The sequence below is a fragment of the Petaurus breviceps genome, unplaced genomic scaffold, assembly GCF_028583685.1.
Source record: "Petaurus breviceps papuanus isolate PSGF00001 unplaced genomic scaffold, PetGlider_PUasm1.0 419, whole genome shotgun sequence".
Classification (NCBI taxonomy): Eukaryota; Metazoa; Chordata; class Mammalia; order Diprotodontia; family Petauridae; genus Petaurus; species Petaurus breviceps.
The window spans coordinates 767840-779996 of NW_027186324.1; the positions used below are offsets into that span (position 1 = coordinate 767840).

At 36.3% G+C, this 12157-nt stretch overlaps 1 long non-coding RNA gene across 2 annotated transcripts; it reads left to right on the forward strand.

The window, feature by feature from the left end:
- The first annotated feature begins 1942 nt into the window (after nt 1-1942).
- LOC138171113 (uncharacterized) lies at nt 1943-5059 on the forward strand. Of its 2 annotated transcripts, none has more exons than XR_011170801.1 (3): nt 1943-2170; nt 2359-2515; nt 4524-5059. It is a non-coding gene; the product is annotated as an uncharacterized lncRNA (long non-coding RNA). The 2 variants fall into 2 exon arrangements; XR_011170802.1 differs by having other exon boundaries at nt 2408-2515.
- The last annotated feature ends 7098 nt before the right edge of the window (nt 5060-12157 follow it).

The following is a 12157-nucleotide window of genomic DNA, read 5'->3' on the forward strand; positions in this document are numbered from 1 at the left end:
AAGGAGTTGTGAATGCATTTGTATTTGTATATAAATACACACATACATACATATTTATCATTAGAAACCCTCAAAAAGCATTTTGATTTAATATTTTAACATCTTAAAATGCTGGGCTCATTTTAACACAATATTGCATGATGGAAATCCAATGAACTCCATTATTTTATGTTGTTTATTCTTACACATATTTGGATATACCACAAGGCAAAAATTACATTTTCAAAAAAATAATAGCAACCTCCCATAATAAATTCAGATATAGAGGAAGGGACATAATCTATAAACTGAGTTTTACTTCTATCCTCCTACAACAGAATTTGCAAGTAGTTCTGTATTTTGGTATCGACATGAAGTTATTTAGAATTGTTCCTATATAATTTTTGTTTGTGGTCATAGGCATATATGGTGATAACTCCAATTTGCTCTTAGACATTGTTTTCAAAATTTAATCAAAAAGATAAGTAAGTTTTAATTATTAACTTTTTTTGAAGATTAGTTGCTAATATAAGAGCTTTGCTAAACTGTTCAGTTCAATGTAACATGGATATCATTTTAAAGAAAGATTCATTCCTAATAACTTATTCATGTAACATCTATTAAATCAAAGTTTTCATATTAATGATTTTCTATTGGGTTGTATATAGTTGAATGCATATGTGTACTACTAGTTCACTGATAAATTTGAGACAATGATTTAAAAAAGGCTGATGGGATGCTTGGAATGTCCTTTATGTATAGTTAATATAATTGTCATGAATTTGGCCAGGTGTAGCTAAATGATATTTCAGGGAAAGAACTAATAGCAAAGCTTTTACACAGTAATTTCCTGGGTAAGGTTCAACAAAATGAAAACTCATCAGAAACCCTGCTGGGATTCCATCAGCAAGCATTTATTCGTAGTCACAGGTACACCTGCTTTCATAGTAATAATACACCAGTGAGTTAAGTCACTATGCCAATGCAAATTAGCTTTATTTTGAATCAACACATAATTCTAGAAGATAAGCTAACCAGAAAAATGAATCATCACTAGACAGATATAAGGGAATCTAAAGATTTAGATGCATGTTGACTATATCTATGGTTGCTTTTGAAAGCTTATAACCTCCTGTGAAAACTTGCATTTCTGAGTTCCTGCTATTTGCAGCTTATATTTGTAGCAGATTCTTTGCTTAATTAGTGTAATAGGATTCAGCGGAGGAATTTTGATATTTTCCCATTTTTCTTCAGAGATTCTATACTATCTTAAATTAGGAAATTTCTAAATGCTCTTTTGTAAAAGTACCCTTCTAGAACAATGTAGTAGCAATATACATGGGAGGCTTTAAATTCAATAAAGGACCTGCCTATATGGTCCTTAGGTACAAACAGGATAACAGAGTTAGATAAGACCTCAGAACTCATCTAGTTTGGTGGTTACATGGACAAAAATTTCCTCTACAACAAATACAAGTAGTTTCCTAACCTTTTCTAGAAATCTTTTAGAGACGTACTGTATGATATTTACTCTTCCCTATGATGGGCAGCTAGGTGGAGCACTGGATAGAGTGCCAGGCGTGGAATTAGGAAGACTTCTTCCTGAGTTCAAATCTGACCTCAGATACTAGCTGCGTGACCCTGGGCAAATAACTTAACCCTGTTTATCTCAGTTTCTTCATCTATAAAATGAGGTAGAAAAGATAATGGCAAAACACTCTAGTATCTTTGCCAAGAAAACATCAGTTGGAATAAGGAAGAGTCAGAAATGACTTAAAAATGACTAAATTGAACCTCCTATGACAGCATTTTTTATTTCTATAATTATTAGGAAGTTATTCCTAACATCAAGCCTTAATTTACCTCATTGCAATGCTTTGGTCCTAGGTCTGACTTCTGGAGCCAAATATAATGTGTCTTCAGCTGACAGATATTTTTAACTTGCTCACAGCTATCCAGTTCATATGACCATCAATTGAGAAGGGGAAGGGACCTTAAAGCCACAGGATTCAACTCCCACATTTTATAGAGGAAGAAATAGGGGCACAGAGAGATTCAGTGACTCACCTAGAGTTAAACTTAACATGTTTCTGGGACTGGATTCAAATCTACGTCTTCCTGTTTTTGAGCTTAGCATGCTACCCATTATTTCACCTAGCTACCTATGATCTTCCTCAGTCTTCATTCCTGGGTAAGCATCCTGCTCTCTTTTAAATAATTTTCAGATGACATGATGATTGTATTCTAGGCACTTTCCATTTTGTTAATGCCCTTCCTAAAAAGTGTTGGAAAAACTTTACTCAATATATATGTACTTAGTATATATGGTCAGACTTCCCTAAAGCTCACCACTATTATGTCTTTTAATTTTTGTACCAGGTTTTTTAGCTGCCATATTACAATCTTGACTAATATTGACATTCTCCAGGAGACAGACCTCCATGTGATTCAGTGAAGTCCCAGGGATAGAGAGAAAAATTCTACCTGGCCTCAGCATATACCAGATACCGCCACCAGGACCCCAACTCAGCACCAGGTAAGCTGCCAGACCTTTACAGGCTTCAGCAGTGCCAGTCTTCTTCCCATCCCATTCAACTCAACACAGCACCATATACAACAGTACCCCAGGAACCTCAGGGCAACATAAGTGCAACATCAGGTAAAGGGTCAGAGCCTGCAGTTGCTGGCACAAGCAGCCTGAGATAGAGCTCCTTAATACAAGGACCAGAGGTTAAAATTAAAGGAAAGGAAAAATAACAAAAAAAAAAGATGAGCACACAACAACAAAAATAATCTCACCATGAAAAATTATTATGGTAACAGGGAAGATCAAGACATAAACTCAGAAGAGGACAATAATGTCAAAACACCCATGAAAAAAATGTCAAAAATAAATAGGAAGTGGTCTCCTGCCCAAAAAGAACTCATAGAATCACTTTATAAGGGGCTTAAAAATCATATAAAAGAGGTAGAAGAAAAATTGGGAAAAGTAATTAGAGTGATGCATGAGAATTATGAAAAAAGACCCAATAGTTTGGAAAACTGCTTAAAAAGTAAGATTTGCCAAATGGAGAAGGAGGTACAAAAATCCAGCTCCTTAAAGAGAATAGTTAGCCAAATGGAAGAGAAAATAGTAAAGCTAATTGAGGAAAAAAACATCGAAAAAGTTATAGTAGGGCAAATTGAAGCTAATGATTCCATGGGTCATGATGAATCAATCAAATTTTTAAAAAAGAAAAAAAATGGAAGAAAATGTAAAACACCTAATGGGAAAAAACAACTAACCTTAAAAATACATACAGGAGAGACAGTATTAGAATCATCAGATATAATGGCAAGCAAAGAAATACTTTGCTGCTTGTTTCAGCTATTGAAGTGCCTTTGAGCCTTGCCTTTGATTGTGTCAAGTTTTGTTGGAAGCAGTATATATTTGTTGACCTTAATAGGTTTAAGGGAGTTTGGAGACCTTCCTTGTTGTCAATGATAACAGGCTCTGGGAACCTGCTTGAACTCTCCATGAATCTTTGAGGTACAGGCTCTGGGAACACCCCTTAAACTCTGATTAAACTGTCCCATTTGATGAGGCATTTACATGAGGCCAGTAAGCCTTACATTGTGGCTGGACTCAGACTTCTGTTACTAGCCTAGCCCTCCATTGTCCATCTACTTCCCACCCTTGACCCTATCAAAATATCAATCCACCCTTGAACTAGCCTAGCCCACCATTGTCTGTTGTCTCCAGGTAGCTTCCAGCAACTTCCCACCCTTAATCACTCATTACTGGAGTCTGACCTCATCTGACTCCTCCTGAAGACCCTCCTCAAACTCCTCCTCTAGACCATCTCTAGATTCCTCCTACACCCTTCTGTATATAAGACCCCATCTCATCTTGTGGTGTGAGAGGGCCATAGAATTTTCTAGCACAGACTTACTCTGTGTCCAAACAAGTGAACTTTTAATAAACATTACTTTTCTTTGGCTGAGAAGACTTGAGTTGAATTCATTTGGCAGGATCTGGCATGTTGGTAATTTGGGGTTTCCAGAGCAACCCTAACCTTCTTTATGGGTAACCTCTTCACTCAATAGGCCTAATGTCATCACATGGAACCCAGCATGGGAGGAGCTTGCCAAAAGAGCAGAACAGGAAGGGTGGAAGGAAAAAAACAGAGCAGATAAAAAAGACTGAGCATGAGTTGGGACAAAGGAGAACTGATAAGGAGAATGCTTCTGATTTTGGAACAGTCTGTCTGTCCTGTCTGTGTTGATGTTACTTTGTCAAAACAAAGCATTCTGTCTTTTGAAAGAGGACTCTTCTCCTGTTATAGAAGCCCTGAAAGGACTTTACTGCTGTTTACAAAAGTCCTGAAAGAGTACTTTATTGCTATTTTAAGAAGTCCTGGGATGTTACTGTTGAATTGTGTTTATCAGACAGAAGCTTTTTCTGTTAGCTTGTGTTACTTTGTCAGACAGAAAGTGAATTGAGATGATAATGCTGGCAATGTGTGTAAAAGTTTTTGTACCTCTGTTAAACTTTGTCTTCCTAGAAATAGAAACTACAAAGGACTTGGAGTGGAATAATCCCTGAGGTATAGAACTGGGAACAGAGAAATGCCTGAATGTGAATCTCGGCAAGAGCTGGGAAAGCTGTGTATCTGTGAATCAAGGCAAGACTCTGATGAATCCAGGCAAGAACTGGGAGCATGGAAGAGGAGCCATGGGGTTTGGAAGTCAGCCTTGAGTTAAGATGAAAGAAGACTTTACTGGGCTACTCAGTGCTGACTGATGATATTGTAACTTACTGTGACCTAGGGATGAATGGTGTTTCTGCTTTCTGCTACCCCTTAAGGATCATTGGCTTAAGGATGATTGGAAGCCAGCCTGGAGTCAAGATGAAAGAAGTCTTTACTTGGGTTCTCTACATTTATAAAGGAGATTGTGACACTGAATGGTATGCTTTGTTTAATACTATGTGGTCACCTTAGCAATAAGTTGTTTTGTTATATTGTTATTAATGTTGGGCTTTAGTTTTTTGAATGTATTGTTTTAGTTTATTGCTGAATAAATAGAGAGTTCACTACACTATGCAATTAGATCCTTAAAGTTATTGACAGTAACAGTCCTCTGGAGAGCTGCTCATGATTGGTTTTAAATTTACCTGAAAGTCACAATCAAAAGGAGGATCTGGACAGCATCTTTCAAGAAATTAACAAAGAAAACTGCCTTGATGTCCTGGATCCAGAGGGTAAAGTGGGCATTGAAAGAAGTTACTCATCAACTCAGGAAAGAAGTCCCACAATAAAAACTCCAAGGAACATTATAGCCAAATTTCAAAACTGTCAAGGAAAAAATAAAAGTGGTCAGAAAGAAATAATTCAAATATTGGGGAGTCACAGTCAGCATCACACAGGCCTCAGCAGCTGCAACATTAAAGGATCTGAGTTCATGGAACATGATATTGCAGAGGGCAAAAGAGCTAGGACTACAATCAATCTTACTATTCAAAATTAACCATAATACATTAAGGGAAAAAATGGTCACTCAACAAAATAGAAGGATTTCAAGCCTTCATAAGGAGAAGACTAGAGCTAAACCAAAAATTTGGCCTCCAAGATCAAGACCCAAGAACAGCATAAACAGGTAAAAAAGGAAAAGAAAACCTAACAGAGCTAAATAAATGGTTTGTATCCCTGTATGGGAAGATGATATTCTTAAAAATTGTTTCACAAGCAGTAAAGATACAAGGAATATACATACCGTGTTTCCCCGATAAGACCTATCCCGAAAATAAGCCCTCCCCTTATTGTGTAAGATTCCTCTAAAATAAGCCCTCCCCCGAAAATAAGCCCTATTGAGATTGCTACTGTAGTGAAGGTGATCCCCTGCGCTACACGCTACATTACGGTACCCTCTGTATGCACCGTCCCCCACCCCTCCCCGGGTGAAACGCACACCGCACTCCGAGCTGCATCCAATCAGAGCTGCAGCAGTGAGCACGTCATCCTGTTCTTCCCCAGTGATTTGCTTGCTGGCGCCATTGAGAGCAGTGCCGCGGAGGAGAGCTGAGGCAGGACAACATAAGCCCTCCCCTGAAAATAAGCCCTCTGGTGTTTTTCTTTCCAAAAAAATTAATAAGACAGTGTCTTATTATCGGGGAAACACGGTAGAGAGTATGGATATAAGGTAAATTTGAGGGAATGGCAAGAAAAATTAAGGGATGAGAAAGAGGAGTTCAGTGGATGCAGCAGGAGGGGAGAGAGAGACTGGGGCAAATGTTCTCACACGGAGAGGTCAGAAAGATCAGTGGTTGGGGAGGATGGAAGGATAGGCGATGGGTTTGCTTGAACTTTACTTTTATCAGTATTGACTCAAATGGAATAATATACACAGTCAGTGCAATGTAGAAATCTAAGCTACCTGACAGAAAAGTAGGAGGGGAGAAAATTAAGTAGAGATGGGTGGGGTGGGGACTGACCAAAGGTAGACAGATCAGGGGATGTGGTAGACCAAAGCAAAACACTGGTGAAGAGGGAAAGGGTGAAAGGAGAGAGAGAGAGAGGACAAACTGGAGGAAAAATATGATGGAGGGAAATACACAGGTAGTAATCACAACTACGAATTTGAATGGAATGGACTTTCCCATAAAAGAGAAGTGGATAGGAGAGTGGGTCAAAAGCCAGACTCCTACAATATCTTGCTTACAAGAAACATATTTGAAGCAGAGAGATACATACAACATAAAGCCAAGGGGCTGGACCAGTATCTATTATGCTTCAGCTGAAGTTAAAAAAAAGGGATAGCAAATCCGATCTCAGACAAAGTAAAAGGAAAAATAGGCCTAATTAAGAGATAAGGAAGGAAACTACATCTTGCTAAAAGGTACCATAGACAAGGAAGCAATCAAATTAAAAGAGTGAGGAAGAGTTTACCTGTCAGATCTATGGGGAGGGGAAGAATTCATGACAAAGTAAGAGATAGAAAGCATTATGAAATGTAGAATAGAAAGTTTTCATCATATTAAATTGAAAAATGTTTGTACAAACGAAACCAATGTAACCAAGATTAGAAGAAAAGCAAAAAGCTGGAAAATAATTTTTATAGCAAGTCTCTCATAAAGGCCTCCTTTCTAAAATATACAAAGAACTAAGTCAAATTTATAAGAACACAAGTCACTTCCCAATTGATAAGTCAAGAATTCAAAGCTACCTATGGCATATGAAAAAGTGCTTTAAACCACTTTTGATTAGAGAAATGCCAATTAAAGCAACTCTAAAATATTACCTCACACCAATTAGATTGGCCAATATGACAAAAAAAGGAAAATGATAAATGTTGGAGAGGATGTGAGAAAATTGGGACACTAATATTGGGACCCTAATTGTTTGTGGAGTTAAGAACTGATACAACCATTCTGGAGAGTAATTCGGAACTATGCCCAAAGGGCAACCAAGCTATGCATACCCTTTGATCCAGCAACACCACTATGAGGTCTGTATCCCAAAGAGATCACAAAAAAAGGAAAAGGACCTACATGTGCAAGAATATTTATAGCAGCTCTATTTGTGGTGGCAAAGTATTGGGAACTGAGGGGATGACTGTCAATGGGGGAATGGCTGAAGAAGTTGGGATATATGAATGTAATGGAATGCTTTTGTGCAATAAGAGATGATGAATGGGCACATTTCAGAAAATCCTCCAAAGACTTATACATACTGATGCAAAGTGAAATGAGAAGAATCAGGAAAATACTGTGCACAGCATGAGCAATATTGCATGATGATCAACTGTGAATGACTCAGCTTTTCTCAGCAGCTGTTCTGACCCATTGCTGGGGAACCTGCAGCCTCGAAGCCACATGAGGCCCTCTAGGTCCTCACGTGCGGCCCTTTGACTGAACCCAAACTTCACAGAACAAATTCCCTAAACAAAAGGATTTTTTCTGTAAAACTTTGACTTAGTCAAAAGGCTGCACCCAAGGAAGTAGAAGGCCAAATGTGGCCTTGAAGTCACAGGTTTCCCATCCCTGATCCTGACCTTTTTTTTTTTACTTGTTTTTATGATTTTTTAAATGTCTGGTCAGTCAACTAATGTTTAGGCCACCAAACACTGCTATAATGTAGCTCACATTTGTTTTTTTTTACACTCACACAAATTAACACACACTCACATACACATGGACACACATAGAAACACACAGATACACACCCACCATGCAAGATTTTTGGTGTTTTTTTTAGTTTCTTTGTTAATAAGTCTACAGTATGGAAATTTCCTTTTCTACTAATTTAGTAACCCAATCAACAAAGAAATGTGATTAGTTTGGCATGATTTGTTCTTGCATTTTGTTTTTAACAACAATGTAATTTATATTATTTAACTGTTATGTCTGTTATTTGTCTTTATGTCACATTCATTTCCACTTATGTAGCAACCCAACTCATGCAGAAACCTTCCTTTTAAGAAAGAAAAATTGTCAATAAAAACAGATCAATGCAGTGACTATTATCTCACACTATATGCCACTTTCTGTACTCATGGTTCCCACCTGACAATAGGAGGGAAGAAAAGTGAGACATCCTTTTCTTTATCATTTCTAAATCCAAGACTGGTCATTTTTTGTCACAGTAGTTGGTTTCATTTTAGTTTTCCTTAGCTTTCCTCAACAGTCTTAGCTTATTATGAACCTCAGTGCTCTTAATACTTTTTGGAACTTTTGGTGATAGCCAAAGCATAAAAATGTTAAATAGTCTCACAAATCGTGCCTGGTTACGATATTGGATATGAGTGGCAGTTTAATTACCTTTAATTCCATTAAACTTACAGAGTTCCACAAATAAAATACATAGTAAATTTATTAATCAGTCCTCTCCTTTGTCTATAGCCAGCCTTTACATATTCCCTAATACAATTGACTATGTTTTATCAGCCAGTGAACAAACACTAATCGCTGGGAAGTCTGGAAAGCATTGGAGTTGCAGAGGACAAAAACACAGTATGAGATATCAAGGAACTCACATTCCAATGGAGAGAGAACATGCAAATAACTATACACACACACACACACATACACATATATTGTATATATGTATATACATATATTTAGTATATATACATATGCATATAAATGGTACACGTGTATACACACACGCGATATTTATGTACACAAGCAAGATAGAGTAGAAACTTGGACTAACCTTAAGAACTAAATCAATCTGGAAATTTAAGGTTTAGTCCTCATTTCCTCTCCCTAGTGGGTGGACAGGCTTGAATTATCTCAGTAATTGTTTCAACTCTCCATTTTGCCCCTGGATATAATATAGGCAAAGTGAAATGGAATGTTGAGACGTCATCTGGTGAATTTGTCCCAATTGAGGAAATATAAGCACTCAAACTTGGTTTTTATTTTTCTTCTTCTCAATTACAGGGTGTGGTGTGTTTTTTTTTAACTGAATGATCAAGATAATTGTTTCCTCATGTCTCTACTTCATTTTTGTAGACAATAAAGTGAATAAATCTGTAAGTTTAATTAAACAAAAAATATAATTGTGAAATTAAAAAAAACTTATGGTATCAGCAAATTGAGCACCCATTAATGCAAGTATATATTAGACTTATTTAATTTATAAGATTTCTCATTATATCATTAATTAAATGTGAGCCAAAGATGGATTGTAAGTGACTCAAAGTTATGGGGTTATAGGTTAAGCCTTTTAGCATTGAGCAACCAGTTTGAATATGATCTAAGCGGGTGATAAAGGAAAGCTACTGTTATATGATACTGGTCTGATGACTCATGTCAAATGAATTAGTAATCTCAGCTCCATTTCTGGTGGACAGGTGTCCAAAGACAATTGTCCTTGATAGCCTTTCCAGGAAAACTGAGGATCTAAAGAAAATGAAGAGAGAACTACCTTCCCTGAAATATTAAACTCTCGAAGTTTGTTGTTCATTACAAAGAAAGCATACTGTTCAAGCTATGCTTTATATAGCCATATGCCTAGCCTATAAAACTTCTTTGAGAATAAAAGGGATAAGGGTGGGCTTAATAAGACCCAGAGAGTAGGTCAAATGAGAATCATATGGTCAACTTAAAGAAATTAAATATCTTCTGCTTCTCACTTCTTTTCTTTTTTTTCTCTTTTGTTGTCATGGGACTATTTTGTTATTTTTTGGGGGAAGAAACCAAATATATTTGCTACAAGAAGATATGTATATACTACTTAATTAGACAGTCAGAGAGAAGTGTGACTAGGTAGAAGAATAGAGATTAGCTAACATGGCAATTCTAGGAAGAAAAATTTAAACTTTGTGCTCATGATATTTTTGAAAATCATTTGCAAGACTAGCTGTGATATTCTAAACTCAAACAGTATGTACTTTTAACAAATGTTAATTTAATTTATTTGTATTAATTATATACTTGGATATATATTTAATGTATCTTCAAACCTATATGGGGTATGTCGAAACCTATTCTTTGAGTAATAGGTAGTCTGCTGAGTGTGTTTTCTGGTCTATTACCAAAAGTAGGAAGTAGAGGGAGACAGGAATCCAAAGGCTACAGTGAAAATATCTTTACTATTCAGTGAGAAGACCCAGGTTCAAGGACCAGCTCTTTATTTCACTTTATATGCCAGTTTTACCACATCATTTCACCTCTTGGAACATCAGTTTCCTCATCTATAAAATGATGGTAAGGGATTTAATGTTCATTCTCCTACATGATTTTATGAGCCTTTGGACATAGTTCCCAATTGCTCTACATAATGGTTGAATAAGTTTACAACTCCACCACCAGTGTCCCAATTTGCCTCCATCTCCTCCAATATTTGACATTTTTTTTCCATCTTAATAGGTGTGAGGTAATGCCTCAGATTGTTTTAACTTGCATTTCTCCAATCAATAGTGATGTATAGCATTTTCTCATATGACTATAGATGGCTTTGATGACTTTATCTGAAAACTGTTCATATTTTATCAACTGGAGAATGATTCTTTTGCCCATAAATTTGAATTTTTTTCTCTATATATTTGACAGATGAGGATATTATCAGAGAAATTTGCTTCAATTTTTTTTTCACAGTTGCTATTTCTAACTGTATTTCCCTCCCCCTGTTCATTCTATTCTGTCTCCTTTTACTTTATCCCCCTGCAAAAGTGTTTTTCTTCTAACTACCACTTCTTCCAATCCACTCTCTACTATGAGCACTACCCTGCCACCCCTCTGCCCTTCTCTTATCCTGGTGGCCTCCTACTTTCTTGTAGGATAAAATAGATTTCTATACCCAATTCAGTGTATAAGTTATTCCCTCTTTGAGCCAATTCTAATGAGAGTGAAATTTCCTTCCATTTCCCCATTTTCCCCTTCACTGTAAAAATTATTTCATGCTTCTTTTATGTTAGATAATTTACTCCATTCTATCTTTCCACTTCCTTTTCTCTTAGTGCATTTCTCTTTCTTATCCTTTAATTTCATTTCTTTAGATTTCATCTCATCATATTCAACTCACACCTATGTCTTCTGTCTATATATACTCCTTCTAACTGCTGTAATAATGAGAAAGTTTTTTATGAGTTACAAGTATTATCTTCCCATGTAGGAATATAAACAGTTTAACCTTATTAAGTGCCTAATTATTTACCTTTCCTGTTTAACATTTTTATTCTTCTCTTGAATCTTGTATTTGAAAGTCAAATTTTTATTCAGCTGTTGTCTTTTCAACAGGAATGCTTTGAAAATCCCCACTTTCATTGAAACCTCCAGAATATCATATTTCAAGTCCTCCAAAACATTAATGTAGATATTGCTAAGTTTTCTGTTATCCTGACTGTGACTCCATGCTACTGGAATTGATTCTTTTTGGCCACTTAAAATATATTCACCTTTATCTGGGAGCTCTGGAATTTGGTAATAATATTTCATGGAGTTTTCATTTTGGAATGTCTTTTAGGAGGTGATTGGTGGATTTTTTCAATTTCTATTTTACTCTCTAGTTCTACAATATCAGGGCAGTTTTCTTGATAGTTTCTTGAAAGATGATGTCTAGGCTCTTCTTTTTTTATCATGACTTTCAGGAAATCCAATTATTTAAAAATTATCTCTCCTGGATATACTTTCCAGATAATTTTTCCAGTGAGATATTTCACATTATCTTGTATTTTTTCATTCTTTTGGTTTTGC